The sequence below is a fragment of the Choloepus didactylus genome, chromosome X (assembly GCF_015220235.1).
Source record: "Choloepus didactylus isolate mChoDid1 chromosome X, mChoDid1.pri, whole genome shotgun sequence".
Classification (NCBI taxonomy): domain Eukaryota; kingdom Metazoa; phylum Chordata; class Mammalia; order Pilosa; family Megalonychidae; genus Choloepus; species Choloepus didactylus.
Genome location: NC_051334.1, coordinates 97,399,811 through 97,417,337, shown reverse-complemented (window position 1 = coordinate 97,417,337; position 17,527 = coordinate 97,399,811). Strand labels below are relative to the sequence as shown.

The following is a 17,527-nucleotide window of genomic DNA, read 5'->3' as shown; positions in this document are numbered from 1 at the left end:
ATAAAAGCCCAGGGCCAGATGGCTTCACAGGGGAATTCTACCAAACTTTCCAAAAGGAACTGACACCAATCCTACTTAAACTCTTTCAAAAAGTTGAAGAAAATGGAACACTACCAAACTCATTTTATGAAGCTATTGTTACTCTAATACCAAAACCAGATAAAGATACTACAAGAAAGGAAAATTACACTCAATCTCCCTAAAGACTATAGATGAAAAAATTCTCAACAAAATTCTTGCCAGTTGAATCCAAAGACACACTAAAATAATCAAATACCATGACCAAATGGGCTTCATCCCAGTCTTGAAAGGGTGGTTCAACATAAGAAAATCAATCAATGTAATACAAAAAGTTAAAAAATCAAAAGGGAAAAAGCAGATGATCATTGCAATAGATGCCAAAAAAAAGCATTAGACAAAAATCTTTTTTGATAAAAGCACTTCAAAAGGTGGGAATTGAAGGAAACTACCTCAAAATGGACAAAGGGCATATATGAAAAGCCCACAGCCAGCATAGTACTCAATGGTGAGAGACTGAAAGCCTTCCACCTAAGATCAGGAATGAGTCAAGGATGTCAGTTGTCACCACTATTATTCAAAATTGTGCTAGAAGTTCTAGCCAAAGGAATCCTGCAAGACAAAGAAATAAAAGGCATCCAAATGGAAAGGAAGAAGTAAAACTGTTATTATTTGCAGGTGATATGATATATTTGGAAAACCCTGAGAAATTGATGACACAGCTACTTGAGCTAATAAACAAATTAAGCAAAGAGGCAGGATACAAGATTAATGCACATAAGTCAGTAATGTTCCTATACACCAAAAATGACCTAACTGAAGAGACACTCAAGAACAAGATTTCATTCAGAATAGCAACTGAAAATATCAAGTATCTAGGAATAAAATTAACCAAGGATGTAAAAGACCACTACACAGAAAATTACATAACTTTACTAAAAGAATTAAAAGGGGGCCTAGAGAAATGGAAATACATTCCATGTTTATGGATAGGAAGGCTAAACATTGTGAAGATGTCAATTATACCAAAACTGATCTACATATTTGATGCAATTCAACACAAAGTTCCAACATCTTACTTTTCAGATGTGGAAAAGCTAGTTATCAAACTTATTTGTAAGGTAAAGATGACTCAAATTGCTGCAAACCTTCTAAAAAGAAAAATGTGGGAGGACTTCAACTTTGTGACTTTGAAAATTACTATAAAGCTACAGTAGTCAAAACAGCATGGTAGTCATACAAAGATAGACATATAGATCAATGGAATCAAATTTAGAATTTGGAAATAGACCTCAGATCTATGATCAACTGATTTTTGGTAAGTCCCCCAAATCCACTGAACTGGGACATGACAGTCTCTTCAAAAAATGAGGCCTGGAGAAACTGGATATCCATATCCTAACAAATGAAAGAGGACCCCTACCTCACACCCTGTAAAAAAGTAACTCAAAGTAGATCAAATACCTCAATATATGAGACAGTACCATAAAACTTCTAGAAGATAATGTAGGGAAACATCTTCAAGACCTTGTATTAGGAGGTCACTTCTTAGACCTTATACCCAAAGCATAAGCAATGAAAGAAAAAAAAAACAGATAAATGGGAACTCTTCAAAATATAAAGCTTCTGGACCTCAAAGGAATTTGTCAAAAAGTTAAAGAGGCATCCATCTCAATGGGAGAAAATATTTGGAAACCATGTTTCTTATAAGAATGATATCTTGCATATATAAAGGAATCCTACAACTCAATGACAGCAGTAAAAACAATCCAACTATAAAATAGGCAAAAGATATGAGGAGGATGGCGGCATACAGAGGAGTGGAAGACTGTTAGTCCCCCCCGGAACAATTCATAAATGACCAAAAAACTAGTAAATAACCTGGAATAACTGTGGGGAGACAAATGTGACTGTCCACTCATCATCCACCAACCTGAATTGGGAGGAATGTGTGAGATCACAGCATAAAATTGTAAGTAAAACTGTGGACCCATGCAGAGAGCTGAGAGCTGAGAGCACCTCCTTCATGGAAGCCTTGTGGTGCTAGAGAGCAGCACTCTTTCAGCCCAGCTCCAACTGGGGTTTTAATGTTAACTGCTCAATACAGACAGCGAATCCTCAACAAGCAGACAGAGGCTTTTGGTGACAACTGAACTTGGGAGAGTTGGGGTACATATCTGTCTGAGGATGGGGATCCCAGAGGATAAGATGCTATCTCTGGCTGATGGGTGAACCTGGGAGCTTTTCTGTCCCTTTCTCTCTCTGTAGAGAAAACCTCAGCCATTTTCAGCCTGCAGTGCTTTGCAGTAAAGACAGCCTCAGCCATTTTAAAATCAAAACACTTTGATCAGCAGAGTCAGAGAAACCAAGAGTGTATTGATAAGCAAATGACCTCTCTGGAGGGGGCATAACTTCCCAAGAGGAAAGGGAGGGGCCCAGCTCTACTGCCTGCCTTTCTGGAACCAGACCCCAAAGTCTAGGGGAGGAGAGCCACAGGCCACACCCTCTTACACCAGCTGGTGACAGGCTAACAGGTGCACCTGCTTGGCAGAAAAGCACAGGTGTCTCAATCCTCTAAGAAAAACCATCAGGGAAACTAGATACTGAATAATTCCTCCTTCTGTGACCTGAGCCTGCTCTCATCTGGGAAAACCTGACTGGGGTGGCCTAGGAGGTCAGATACCTAGACAACAGAAAACTACAACCTACACTAAGAAAAATGAAGCTATGGCCCAGTCAAAGGAACAAATGTACACTTCAACTGAGATACAGGAATTTAAACAACTAATGCTAAATCAATTCAACAAGTTTAGAGAGTATTTCACAAAAGAGATAGAGGCTGTAAAGAAATCACTGGGCACACAAAAGGCAGAAATTGAAAGTTCAAAAAAACAACAAGTAGAATCTATGGAAATGAAAGGCACAACACGAGATGAAAGACACAATGGAAACATACAACAGCAGATCTCAAGACGCAGAAGAAAACACTCAAGAACTGAAGAACAAAACACCTGAAAGCCTACACGCAAAGGAGAAGACGGAGAAAAGAATGAAAAAATATGATCAACATCTCTGGGAAATTAAAGATGAAACAAAGTAAGAATGTATGTGTGCCGGTTTGAATTATTATGTCCCCCAAATGCCATTATCTTTGATGTAATCTTGTGTGGGCAGATGTTATCAGTTTTGATTAGATTTCTTTGAGTGTTTCTTTGGAGTTGTGCCCCACCCAACTGTAGGTGATAACTCTGATGAGATAATTTCCATTCAGGGTGGACCTTGATCAGTGGAGCCATATAAATGAGCTGATGGGCAGAGACAACTCAGTGCAGATGTGAGTGACATTTTGAAGAGGAGCTACAGCCAAGAGGGACACTTTGAAGAAAGCACAGGAGCTGCAGATGAGAGACAGTTTGAAAACAGCCATTGAAAGCAGACTCTTGCTCCAGAGAAGCTGAGAGAGGACAAATATCCCAAGTGCAACTAAGAGTGACATTTTTGAGGAACTGCAGCCTAGAGAAGAATGTCCTGGGAGAAAGCCATTTTGAAACCAGAACTTTGGAGCTGACTCCAGTCACATGCCTTTCCAGCTAACAGAGGTTTTCTGGACACCACTGGCCATCCTGCAGTGAAGGTACCCAATTGCTGATGTGTTACCTTGGACACTTTATGGCCTTAAGACTGTAACTGTGTAACCAAATAAACCCCCTTTATAAAAGCCAATCCATCTCTGGTGTTTTGCATTCCAGCAGCTTTAGCAAACTAGAACAGTATGTATCATTGGTGTCCCAGAAGGAGAAGAGAAAGGAAAAGGGGCAGAGGCAATAATGGAAATAATCAATGAAAATTTTGCATCTCTTATGAAAGACATAAAATTACAGATCCAAGAAGCACAGCATACTCCAAACAGAATAGATCTGAATAGGCCTATGTCAAGATACTTAATAATCAGATTATCAAATGTCAAAGACAAAGAGAAAATCTTGAAAGCAGCAAGAGAAAAGCAATCCATTACATACAAAGGAAGCTTAATAAGACTATGTGTGGATCTCTCAGCAGAAACCATGGAGGCAAGAAGGAAGTCATGTGATATATTTAAGATACTGAAAGAGAAAAAATGCCAACCAAAAATCCTATATCCAGCAAAGCTGTCCTTCAAATATGAGGGAGAGCTCAAAATATTTTCCAGCAAACAGACAATGAGAGACTTTGTGAACAAGACACCCACCCTATAGGAAATACTAAAGGGAACACTACAGAGTGATAGGAGAAGACAGGAGAGTATGGTTTGGAACACAACTTTGGGAGATGGTAGCACAGCAATGTAAGTACACTGAACAAACATAACTATGAATATGGTTGAGAGAGGAAGGTTGGGAGCATGTGAGACACCAGAAGAAAGGAGGAAAGATAAAGAATGGTACTATGTAACTTGGTGAAATCTAGAGTGTTCAACAATTGTGATAAAATGTACAAATATGTTCTTTTGTGAGGGAGAACAAGCAAATGTCAACCTTGCAAGGTGTTAAAAATGGGAAGGCATTGGGGGAGGGATGCAATCAACATAAACTAGAGACTGCAACTAACAGAATCATTGTATTATGTTTCCTTTAATGTAACAAAGGTGATATACCAAGGTAAACGCAGATAAGAGTGGGTGATAGGGGAGGCATGTTAGACACTTGACATTGGTGATGTTGTCTGACTCTTTACTCTACTTTGATTTAAGGTTACTTTTCCTTTTGCTACTTCCTAGCTGTCATTTTTTTTCCTCTTTCTTTTGCCTCTCTATCTTCTTTAACTCTCCCTCCTGCCTTGTGGAAGAAATGTAGATGCCCTTATATAGATAGTGGTGAAGGTGGTGAACGCATAAATATGCGACCATACAGAGAACCATTGATTGTTTACTTAGTATGGAATGTATGTTGTGTGAACAAAACCATCTTAAAAAAATGGGTCGATGACAAAATCTCAAGGGCAATATACTGAGTGAAATAAGCCAGACACATAAGGACAAATATTGCAGGGTCTCACCGATAAGAACTAATTATAATATGTAAACTCATAGACATGAAATATAAGGTACCAAGATATAGGACGAGGCTTGAGAATGGGGAGTGGTTGCTTATTATGAGCAGAACGTTCAACTAGGATGACCTTAATTGTTTGGAAATGAACAGAGGTGTCAGTAGCAAGATGTGAGAATAACTAACAGTGCTGAATGGCACATGAATGAGGTGGAAAGGGGAAGCTCAGAGTCATATATGTCACCAGAAGGAAAGTTGGCAGTCAAAAGACGGGAATGTATAAAACTGAATCCTATGGTGGGCAATGTCCATGATCAACTGTACAAATACTAGAAATCACTTCCATGAACCAGAACAAATGTATGACAATACAAGTAGAAGTTAATAATAGAGGGGCATATAGGGAAGAAATATATACCTATTGCAAACTATATACTACAGTTTGTAGCATTTCAACATTCTTTCATATACAGTAACAAATGTACTATACCAACACTACAAGTCAACAATTGAGAGGGGTTGATTAGGGATATGGGAGGATTTGAGTTTCCTTTTCTTTTTTCTTTCCTTTTTCATCTTTCACTTTATTTCTTGTCTGGAGTAATGAAAATTTTCTAAAAATTGAGCAAAAATTAAGTGTGGTGATGGATGCACAGCTGTATGATGGTTCCAGGGGCAACTGATTGTACACTTTGGAACTTTGGATAATTGTATGGTATCTGAACAATCCCAATAAAAATTAAAAAAAAAAAACTTATCAAATGTGAAAAAGAAAACAAAAGGACATTGACTCATTCAGTAATATGCAGAAATAAAAATATTAAATAAAAAAGTGATTCATTTGTTCCAAAAAAAGATATGAGGAGACATTTCTCTGAAGAGGTAATACAAATGTCTAAAAACAGATGAAAAAATGTTTGTCTTCACTAGCTTTTAGGGAGATGCAAATGAAGACCACAATGAGATATCATCTCACACCAATAAGAATAGCTGCCATTAAATGGGAAACTACAATTGCTGGAAAAGATGTGCAGAAATTTAAACTATTATTCGTTGCTGGTGGGATTGTATAATGGTACAGCCACTCTGGAAAACAGTTTGGCAGTTCCTCAGAAAGCAAAATATCAGTTACCCTATGATTCAGAAATTTCACTTCTCAGTATATACCCAGAAGATCTGAAAGCAGTGACAAGAACAGATACTTGCAAACCAATGTTCACAGCAGCATTGTTCACAATTGCAATGAGATGGAAACAATCCAAATAACCTTCAACAGATGAGTGGATAAACAAAATGCAGTATATACACATGATGGAATACTGTGCAGCAGTAAGCAGGAACAAGGTCATGAAACATGACAACAAGGATGAATCTTGAAGATATAATGCTGAGTAAAGAAGCCAGACACAAAAGGAGAAATATTGTGTGTTACCACTGATGTGAACTCTTTGAGCAATGTAAAATTAGTGTCTTATTATGTAGAATATAGGGGGCCTAGAGATAGTCAGAAGCTAGTGAAGGGGCAATGATAATCTAATATGTACAGATATGATAATGAAGGTGCTCTTAATGGTATGGGAATGGTCAGGTGTGACTAAAGTTTGTTAATGAGATTATAAGTATCAGTGATGAATTGAAGGCAAACGTGTTTGTAACTGGTTGTTTAAAGGCATGTAACCCAGAAAGTAGCACCACAAACCTAAATAATTTTTAGAATGGTATACTTATAAGGTATGACACTGGTGCAGAGGGTTAACAACAGAGTGGTATGGAAAAAGTATCCATTACATATTTAATAGGAATATCTTACCACCTCTACACTAATACTAGAGATGAATAATTAGCAACTGATAAGAGCTCTGGGATGTATTATGCTATGATAATTGTTTAAAGTTGAGGGTGATGATTGTACAATTGAAAATAATAGAAACTGTTTATCCTGGGATAGAATATAAATTATGTGAAGTTAGGAAACCACTACTTAATAAATCAAGTCTTCAACTTGAGGCTTGCTCTTGTGAACTTAGGGTGTCTAAGAGGTACCTCCAGGGAACCTCTTTTGTTGCTCAGATGTGGCCTTTCTTTCTCTAAGCCCAACTTGGCAAATAAATTCATTAACATCCCCCTGCAAGAGGGACATGACACCAAGGAGAATGAATCTCCCTGGTGATGTGGGACATGACACCCTTGAATGATCCTGATCCTGGCAGTGATGGATTGAAAATGCCTACTTGACCAAAAGGGGGAATAAAGAAAGGTAACAAGCTGAGGTCACAGTGGCTAAGAGATTCCAAATAGAATCAAGAGTCTATCCTGGGTTTTCCTCTCATGCAAGCTCTAGCTAGACATCTCAAATGGCCACAATATGTCATGTCCTTACCAAAAGTAGTCCCCAATACCTAGGTCCTACCTGAGATTCTATAAAAGATTCCCTCACTGTTTTTTCTTTAGAAATTTACATCCGCCAGAGTGTTCCTATACTAGACAAGTCCTAAAACCCAGAGGCAACAGCCTCTTTAAGATCAACAGTCAGATGCAGCTCCCTTCCTCATAGTGTTTACACCCCCTTTCAATATGAACCAGTTAGGGTGCTCACTGCCTACACACACCTGAAGATGGAGAAAGAGATTAAGTTATATGAAGGGGTAGCAACAAACAAGATAATGTTTAACAAGGTCTATGAATACTGAAACTATATATATATATTTATATTTGTATTTATATTTATATTTATATTTGGATGCTGGGGTGCTATAATGGCTGGAAGAAGAAAAATGACATGGTCGAACTGTAAGCCTATAGCATTCTTTGGCATTTGCTCATTGAATTTTGCCTTGAAGGCCTTCACCTTTCTGTATATACCTTGTATTGCATAACAGGGATGGGACTGAAACTGTGGAACTGTAATCCATAACAACTTTTGAAATTACCTATATAACCGCTTGTTGAGCTGTACATTGAGAGTTGAAACCTTTCTGTATGTATGTTATATTCTACAGTAATGGAAATGGTTGAAGTTGAGGAACTGTGACCCATGATATTCTTTGAAATTTTCCCTCTAACTACTTGTTTAATTGTACTTTGAATGTTATCACTGCTATGTGTTAAAGTTCACAATAAAAAAAATCAAAAAAAGTGTTTGATACAAGGAAAAAAAGAGAAAGAAATGAAAAGAAATTGAGACTAGGTGAGATTCAACAGCAAGATTCAGTGGAGAATTCAGGCTTTGGTGCCAGACACAGTTGGATTCAAATATTGGCACCATCATTTTCAAACTGTTTGCCCTTGAACATGTTATTTAATCTATTTCTTTATGTCTATACCCATTTCATTGGGTTGTTGTGAAGTTCAGAAATACTATCTATGAAGAATCTCACATATTTTATGCATTCAACATATTTAATTTCTTTTCTCAATTGCCTGTTTATATCCTCAATCCATTTTTTTCTGAGTTGTTCTTATTGAGTCGATGGAGCTCTTTATATATTGTGGATCTAATCTTTTGTTACATATGTTAGGTTTTATTAGGTATGTTACAAATCTTTCATCCAAGTTTGTTGGTATTCATTCAACAAATATTTACTGTGCAAGATGCTCAGAATAAAGTGCTAAATGAGGCAACAATTGGTGTGGGAGAGCTGGATAGCCATATACAAAAGAATGAAGATGGACCTCTACCTCACATTATATAAAAATTTAACTCAAAATGGATGAAAGACATAAATATAAGAACTATGACTACAAATCTCCCAGAATAAAATAGAGAAATACCTTGAGGGCCTTGTGTTGGGTGGTGATTTCTTAGACTTTACACCAAAGGCATGAGCAATGAAAGAAAAATTAGATAAATGGGACTTCATCAAAATTAAAAACTTTTGTGCATTAAAGGGCTTTAACAAGAAAGTGAAAAGAAAACCTATATAATGGGAGAAAACATTCAGAAACCATATATCTTATAAGGTTTTAATAGCCAGAATAAAGAGAACTTCTACAACTCAAAACAAAAAGACATAAAACTCAACTCAAAAGTATGTAAGACTTGAATAGCTATTTTTCCAAAAGAAGATTTACAAATGTCCAATAAGCACATGTAAAGATTCTCACAATCATTAGCCTTCAGGGAAATGCAAATAAAAAACACAACAAGATACCATTTCACACACACTCAAATGTCTCCTATTTTAAAAAATAGAAAATAACAAGTTCTATTGTATTAACAACAGAAAATACATCCATATAGAGGATGCAGAGAAATACGTACACTCCTACATTGTTTGTGGAAATGTAAAATGCTTCAGACACTATGGAAAACAGTATGGTGATTCTTCATAAAGTTAAGTATAGAATTAGCATATGACCTGGCAATCCCACTTCTAGGTATATACCCAAAAGAATTGAAAGCAGGGACTTTAACAGATATTTGCACACCAATGTTCATAGTGGCATTACTCAGAATTACCAGTGTGGAAGCAACCCAAGTGTCCATCAACTGATGAATGGATAAACAAAATGTAATATATACCCATAATGAAATATTATTCAGACCTAAAAAAGAATGAATTTCTGAGACTTGCTACAACATGGATGAATCCTGAAGACATCATGTTGAATGAAATAAGCCAGACATAAAAGGAAAAATATTGTGTGATCACACAAAAATATTGTGTGACTTCAACATAATTGAAGTCAAAAACTAGAATACAGTTTATCAGGGACCAAATTGGATTGGAGAATGGGGAGTTAATGTTTGATTGTTATGGAGTTTCTGTTTGGGGTGATGGAAAAATTTTGGTAGCATATGATAGGGATGGAGGCACCACTTTGGGTATGTAATTAACACCACTGAATTTTATATTTGAAAAGGCCAAAAAAAAAGAACCTGAAATTTTTGGTTGTATAAGTTACCACACACACACACACTCAAAACCATAGAACTGTGCACCACAATAAATGAACTTTAATGTAAGCAGTGTGCTACAGTTAATAGTGTCATAATATGCAGATGCTATACTTTATGCATCATGTTTCTTTAAACCTACAGCTGCTCTAATTAAAAATAAATGAATTGATGAAACAAGGATTCTAAAGAATCACTGCTTCTAATTTAAACTGTTGGCCTATAGGTGTATTATTTTGAAATATGCAATCATATGCAATCATTTTTTTCCTGATAACCTGAGTAATTTCAAAACTGGTGTAACTACTAATGGATATAAAATATATTTTTGAAATGCTCTTAGTGCATTTTTTAATCTTTGGAAAAGAACATATAACATATGGTTTTTCACAATTGACATGTTTCCATTAATGTTTTTACACAATTCAGTATCCAGGAACTATTATTAAAGTGGCTGAAGGGTGTGGTAAATAGAGGCAGAACTTTGTAACCACACTCTTGTAGAGTACTGTGGAAGTGATACAGGGCAGCCTGACACAGCTACCAAAATAAGCTATGATTCCAGTAAGTTTAAGCTTCATATGCATATACAAATACAATTCTCTGCACTTGACAGGAAGGGAAAAGCAGAGAATATCATTTATTAAGGCACAAGTCTAAACTTTTAACAGGCAGCATCAGCACATCTGTCTACTGAATCAATAAATATGTAGTTTAACATTGTTCCAAGACCACAGAAGGAAGTTTAGTTCCCACCAATGGTAGGGATCTTATAGTAGCAAATATTCTCTTTGAGCCTTTAATCTATTTTTTAGTCACAGCAACAAGGCTATGAAACTATGGTACTGACTCATCTACAGTTTTTCAGTCGAAAGTCTTTGTGTCACATATTCAGATTCTAATGGTGATCTTGGATAATGGTGATCTTGGATAATCGTGATTTTGGTTCAGCCAATGATACCAAATGAAAACAGGACATCATGTTTCTTATCTGTCATTCATTCTATAAGTTTAATAGTTACTTAAGATGGTTCAAGATCTGCATTTGTTACTTAAAATGACCAAGTCAGTTTTACTTTGATCTTTCAATTTCTTTCCAAACAGAAATGGCCAACCATTTTTAAGCCAGGTAACTTATCTTTTTTTTCCTGTATTAACTTTAATTTTTTTAAAACTAAAATGAAAGGCCTTTTAAATAAGGGCTTATAATACAAGTGCTAATATGATCTAAATTGCAGGCTAGAAGATTATAATTAAGGAATTATTTTATCATGAGGTAATCTGCTTCCCAAAAATACAGACTCCAAGAGTAAAGTAATATCACAGTAGAAAACAGCAAAAGGCTAGTTCTGTAACTATTTTATTATATGCTTAATGTTAAATGTAAGTACTTTTAAATTTGCTACGTAGCTTTTAGCCTCAGATGCCCATTTTTGTGGAAATATTATAATTCCTACTTTAAAGGGCATAGATAATAATTATGAGTAGCAAGTTTGTTCAGATAAATTGAGTTCTAATTCTAATACATCATCCTGTGTTCATCCCAATGACTAATTGATGATTTATGTTTTTCAAAAGAAGCATATTATCTATAAAAGCTCTATTTTATGTATAAAAGCTTGGCCTGTATAGAAAACATAAGTACCTGCAGAACACCAGTTGGCAAGTTTGCATCTGCTCTTCTTATTTGTAAATGTATAAGGTTTGAATAATGTTGTCCCATCTCCCATGTGTTCAAATGGAACTATATATGATTTGAAGACACACTGAAAATATAAAGTCATCTGTGTTTATATCCACAAGTTAAAGTTGCATGTAGGAGCATACCAAAATATTCTCTATTATCTCCACAATCATGCTAACGTAAGTGATATTGGTGATTCTTTCTGTGACGGTGCTTGTTTTTGTAGTTTATGTTACTTCCATTTTTTTTTCTGAACTTTATATATGATATGTCTTCTTAATACAAGTAGTGTTCCATTTAGCCATACATAATGATGAACAGACTAGTTCATAGTTCCCAGATAAGACATTGATAGCTCACTCCTGCTCCTTCAGGAACCCACATCCCATACAAAGTAGCTGCCACTACCATGGGAAAAAGTGTGGTTAAATATCCCCATACTCTTTGAATTATACTTTAGGTATAAAATGAATTAAAATGGCTGCTATGGGATAAGCAAGTCACTTATGAGTTTTGGAACACAATCCATTTGTAAGTTGAGAAATAGCTTTATAGATTATATGAACTATCAAGTTGCTCACATATAGCATTATTATTCATCATCATGATGTATTTATCATTTCATTATCATAAGTGAGAGGGAAATTTTAGGTGCCATATTTTCTGTAGCTACACTTCATAGCATTTTATATGTGCCAGACACTATTCTTAGCATCTCATATACATTGTCTTATTTGGTCCTCACAACAACCCTATGAGATAAGTATTCATAATCTCCTAATTTTACAGATGAGGATGCTAAGGCCAAAAGGAGCTAAATAATTTATCTAAGGTCACATAGCTAGTGAAATTCTGAACCAGGATTCTGCCTCAAGTCTATTGGACCACAGTGCTTGTATATTCTTCCTGTGTGTTATGCTACTTTCATCTGGTTAATGAGGATACATCCTAAATACATTAAAGTGCTTAATTAGCAAAATGTTTACTTTTGTGCAGGTGAATATACATTAAATATTCACAGGGATACTTTAAATCACTCATCTTGTCCTCTATGTACCTCCCAATGTAAGGAAACCAGACCACAACATAATTAGTTGTCCTTTTTCATTTTTTTTAACCACATGAAACTCTTTATCCTTTGAGCTGCCCTTTGTCTTTAAAAGTAGGATGATGGTTAAAAATTTATAGACAGCTACTCTGAATTAACAGCTTTCTGACAACTGTCAGAACTGGAGCTTATTTGGCAGTGAAATGCACCAGACCAGGAAACATTAGATAGATCTTTCAGAGGATTGCAGTTGACCCTGAAAGGGTCCAACAGTTAGAGAGATGAGAGGCTGGAAAAGTTTGAGTCTGGCAGTATGAAATTGGCATCAGCAATAGCCAGTGGTGGATAGGCTAAAGGTGGTAGTACCACAGGACCTGGAGCACAAGTAAAGATAGTTTGGCAGCCTACAACTGGTGACCATCTTAGGAGGCAGGTTGTTCATGACAAGGAGGTAAACTGCTCCAGCAGGGTGAAATCTTGCTTGAGGAGGGGGTCACTGGGAAGAGGGTGACACAATATTAGACAAAGAAGAACAGAACTGGAGAAGAAGTTAAAGTAAGAATAAGAATAATATTTATACTTCACATCTGTGTAATACTGTAGTTTTTAAATTCTACTTATCAAGAGAACACATATTGAAATTTCACTATGTGCCAGGCATTAAGGATCCAGAATTGACCAAAACATGAGCCCTGGAGGAATCATCTAGTAAAGGAAAAAGGCATATAAACAAATGATAATGCAGTGCAGTGCATGCAATAATAGAATAATATCCAAAGTCCAGAAGTAACACAAAGGAATGATGAGCTATATCTGGGAGTTGGAGAAGCCTTGCAGAGGGGGATATAAAAGATGAGTAACAATTCTCCATCAAAATGGAAAAAAGTAGAGAAACATTCCAAGTATAAGGAATAACATCTGTATTAGCCCCAGATGTAAACTTCATGGTGTGTTTAAGAAAGTATAAATAAACAGGTATCAATGAAGCAAAATCTCTGAAATGCAAAGTGAGAAGACCAGAGAAGATAGGCTTGGTTTTGGATGCCATATTAGGGATCTTGGATTTTACCCTGTTGGTCATAAGGAGCCATTGAAGAGTTTTAAGCTTAAAAGTGTCTTAAATATGTTCATTTTCCATTGATCACTCTAAGGGCAGCATAAAGATGGGTTATGGGGGTGTGGGGAGCCCTAGAGGCAAAGAAACTAGTCCAGTTCTGAGATTGTTTCAGTTATCAAGAGGAAAGATGGTACATGCCTGGGCTATTTCAGTGTAGAAAGAACAGATGGAGTCAAGAAATAGAAGATAAAATTAAGAGTTTGGTGGTTGATTACATGCAGAGAATGAAGGTGAGGAAGGATTTACAGTCAGACAAGATAAATAACTGAAGTGGAACTGAAGAACTGAAGTGTGAGGTAGGAGCTTTGACCTAGGTCACTCCTACTTCTACAGTAGGGACTAAGTGTCTCCAGCTAAAATGTGTGGCATGATTCCAGGGATGAAGAGCAAAGCAGACATCTTTAAGAGTTAATTTCAAAATATTCATAACTGGTACCTCCAAATATACCCTTTGAAGTATAACCCAAGAAGAAAATAAGCCATTAATTTTCTTCTCCCTGTCCCCTTTTTAAATTCTATATCAAAACTCAAATTTTTCTGGTTACTACCCTTATGCTTTCCTCCAGAATATCAGTTGTAATCACCTGATGTAGGAATTTGCCAATTGTAGAGGGCCAGATGGTAAATATTTTAGGTTTTCAGCCCATACTATCTCTATTGCAGCTACTCAACCTGTCACCATAGTGCAAAAGCAGCCATCCAAAACACATAATCAAATGAGCATGGATGTGTTCCAATAAAACTTTACAAAAACAGGTAGCAGCTCCCCCCTACATGAGACCTGACTTCCAGGGGTGCAAATCTCCCTGGCAATGCAGGATATGACTCGAGGATGAATCTGGACCCAACATCTTTGGATTGAGAACATCTCCTTGACCAAAAGGGGGATGCAAAATGAAACAAAATAAAGTTTCAGTGGCTGAGAGATTCCAAATAGAGTCAAGAGGTCACTCTGATGGGCATTCCTATGAACTATGTTGATAATCCTTTTTAGGTTTTAATGTATTGGAATAGTTAGAAGTAAATACCTGAAACTATCAAACTGCAACCCAGTAGCCTTGACTCTTGAAGACAATTGTATAACAATGTAGCTTACAAGGGATGACAGTGCTGTTGTGAAAGCCTTGTGGATCACACTCCCTTTATCCAGTGTAAGGATGGATGATTAGAAAAATGGGGACAAAAAGTAAATGAAAAAGAGTGGGAGGGGGGATGATTTGGGTGTTCTTTTCTACTTTTATTTTTTATTTTTTTTTTTTACTTTTTATGGTATAAGGAAAATGTTCAAAAAATAGATTGGGGTGATGAATGCCCAACTGTATGATGGCACTGTGAACAGTTGATTGTACACCACGATGATTGTATGATATGTGAATACATCTCAATAAAACTGAATTTAAAAAAAAAACAGGCAGCAGGCTGGATTTGAACTGCAGGCTGTAGTTTGTCAACTCCTGGCCTAATATATGACCTTGAGTGTACAGTGGGACTAAGGGTGCAATGGTCTTGAAAGACATTATAGCCTTAAAACCCTTTAATGACTGCCTATTTTCAAGGGAATAAAGTACAAGTTCACAGTGAGCTTCATTTGTCCAAATAAAAGTAGGAATATGTTTAGTATAGCATAGCAATGCTACCACCACATTTACTTTCATATATATTTTAATCACATTTTAGATCAAATTTACTTTCTTATTTTCTTATTCTGCCATAAAAAACTCAACTTAAATCTTGATATTTTTGCTTATGTTATTAATAATAATAACAGCTACCCTATTTAGAGACTTACTTTGCCATTTTGCAATTGAGGTAACTAAGGTTTAGAGGTTAAGAAAGCATTCTGCAAATCCAGAGTTGCCAAGTGACAGAGTCAGCATTTGCACATAGGCCATGTATTCAAAGTCCATACTCTTAAACACTTTGCTGTATTCCTTAAAGACTGAAGGGGGAAGAGGCAGAAAAATTGTATCAGAAAAGCAAATTATTGAGCAAATAATGAGGACTTTTCATGATTTGAACAATGACTTGTTAAAATAACCGTATGCTGAATTCAACCAGTACAAATATGGCAAATAGGCTTTATGGGAAATTATATAAAACTATTAAGGGAAATTGTATTTCTATTGATACATAGAATGAAATGTCTTCAAATTATCAACAATCTGATCACTTGATAAGGAATCTTATAAAGTGCTGACATCCTTGAATGATAGACCAGATATGCATATATAGAATTACAAGGGAAAAGAAGACATGGAAGTCTGAAGGCAGATATTTAGAAGGTCATGTGTACTGGTAAAGTACTACAACTTGGTTAAAGACATTTTTAAGTCATTTTTAATTTTTTCTAAATAATACCAGAAATGCACATACAGTTTAAGCTGATGTCCAAGAACTTTTCTGTCTTTTCTTCCCTGGCCAGGCTGACACACTTTTCCAGTACATCTTCCCCAATGAAGACTTCTGTCCACACCCACCAAACTCCTGAAGACATTGTCCTTGATGGAGACAGTTTACAACCAGAGGCTTCAGAATCCATTTCCTTACCAGAGGCCAACTCAGAAACTCCCAAGGAAAGTCCAAACCTGGGAAACCCAGAAGAGTTCTCTCAATAATGGTTATACAGCAAAAAGGGCACTCCACTTCGGAAATTCCTCCTTACCTGAAAGGTTTTTTTTTTTTTTTTTGATAGAAGAATTGATTGAAAAAGTGTTTAAAAAACAGCTGTCAGTTAACATGCAGAATTACAGATATAGACCATAGGAATCCCAAAGGGGATTTTCCTTAAAGAGGACATTCCAGGAACACAAAGCACATGTAAAGCACATTGGCTTCGCAGATTTAAGATATTAAACATTTGAAATTAGAAGAAAATTATAAATGCATTGACTCCCAGGAATACAGTTATGGATATAAAAGTGACCCTATACATTGTAAATAATTGCATGGTATTAGGACAACTTTTGCTTACCACATTGAATCTTTGTTTAAAAGCCACATCTTCAAAAGCAGATCACATATTTCCTTTGATTACTTGAATTATATTTTCTTGATGGACATCAACATCATGATATAAATGATATAAGCATATGTTAAGTGCATTTGAGAAAAACTATCATAATCCATGCAGGAGCCTGTTTGGAGTAGAAGTTTATTTTTGTTTGTTTGTTTTGTTTTGTTTTCTATCTTCAGAAGCATTGAACATGCTTATTTTAAGGTATACAAAGAAATCATGAATACATTACTTCATAGTGTTTTTTTAATAATAGTGATATTAGTATGTAGAATTATTTACTCACTAGGAAAGCTCTATAATGAAGAAATGAAAGAACTGGAGGAAAATTTTGACAGGTTCATAGATATTTTGAGATTCTGTCTAGTCAAGTAACTGAAGCATGAGCCAAATAGTCTACAGACCTAATTTAGTCTTGGCTGTGCTACTGATGATATTAGGTAAAAGGTTTAACTTCTGAGCCTTAGTTTCTCCACATGTGAGGTAGAAATTGTAATACCCTCCCTACTGTGTGAGCATGATTATTAAGATGAATACATCACCATATGTAGAACACTTTTTCTGGAAGAAAACTTGTTTCAGAATTTTCCCATTACTTTAGGATGAATATCAAACATCTCATGCAACAAATAATTGTTTGCTAGCAAATCCCTGACAAAAAAGATTGCAGTGATTTTATATATACCCTTAATTAAGCTTTTGAAATGAAAATTTGTTTCATAA

At 35.9% G+C, this 17,527-nt stretch overlaps 1 pseudogene; it reads left to right on the top strand.

Moving 5' to 3' along the window:
- LOC119522268 overlaps window positions 1-16,406 on the top strand; it is a 234,257-nt pseudogene extending 217,851 nt beyond the window's left edge.
- Window positions 16,407-17,527: the final 1,121 nt, after the last annotated feature.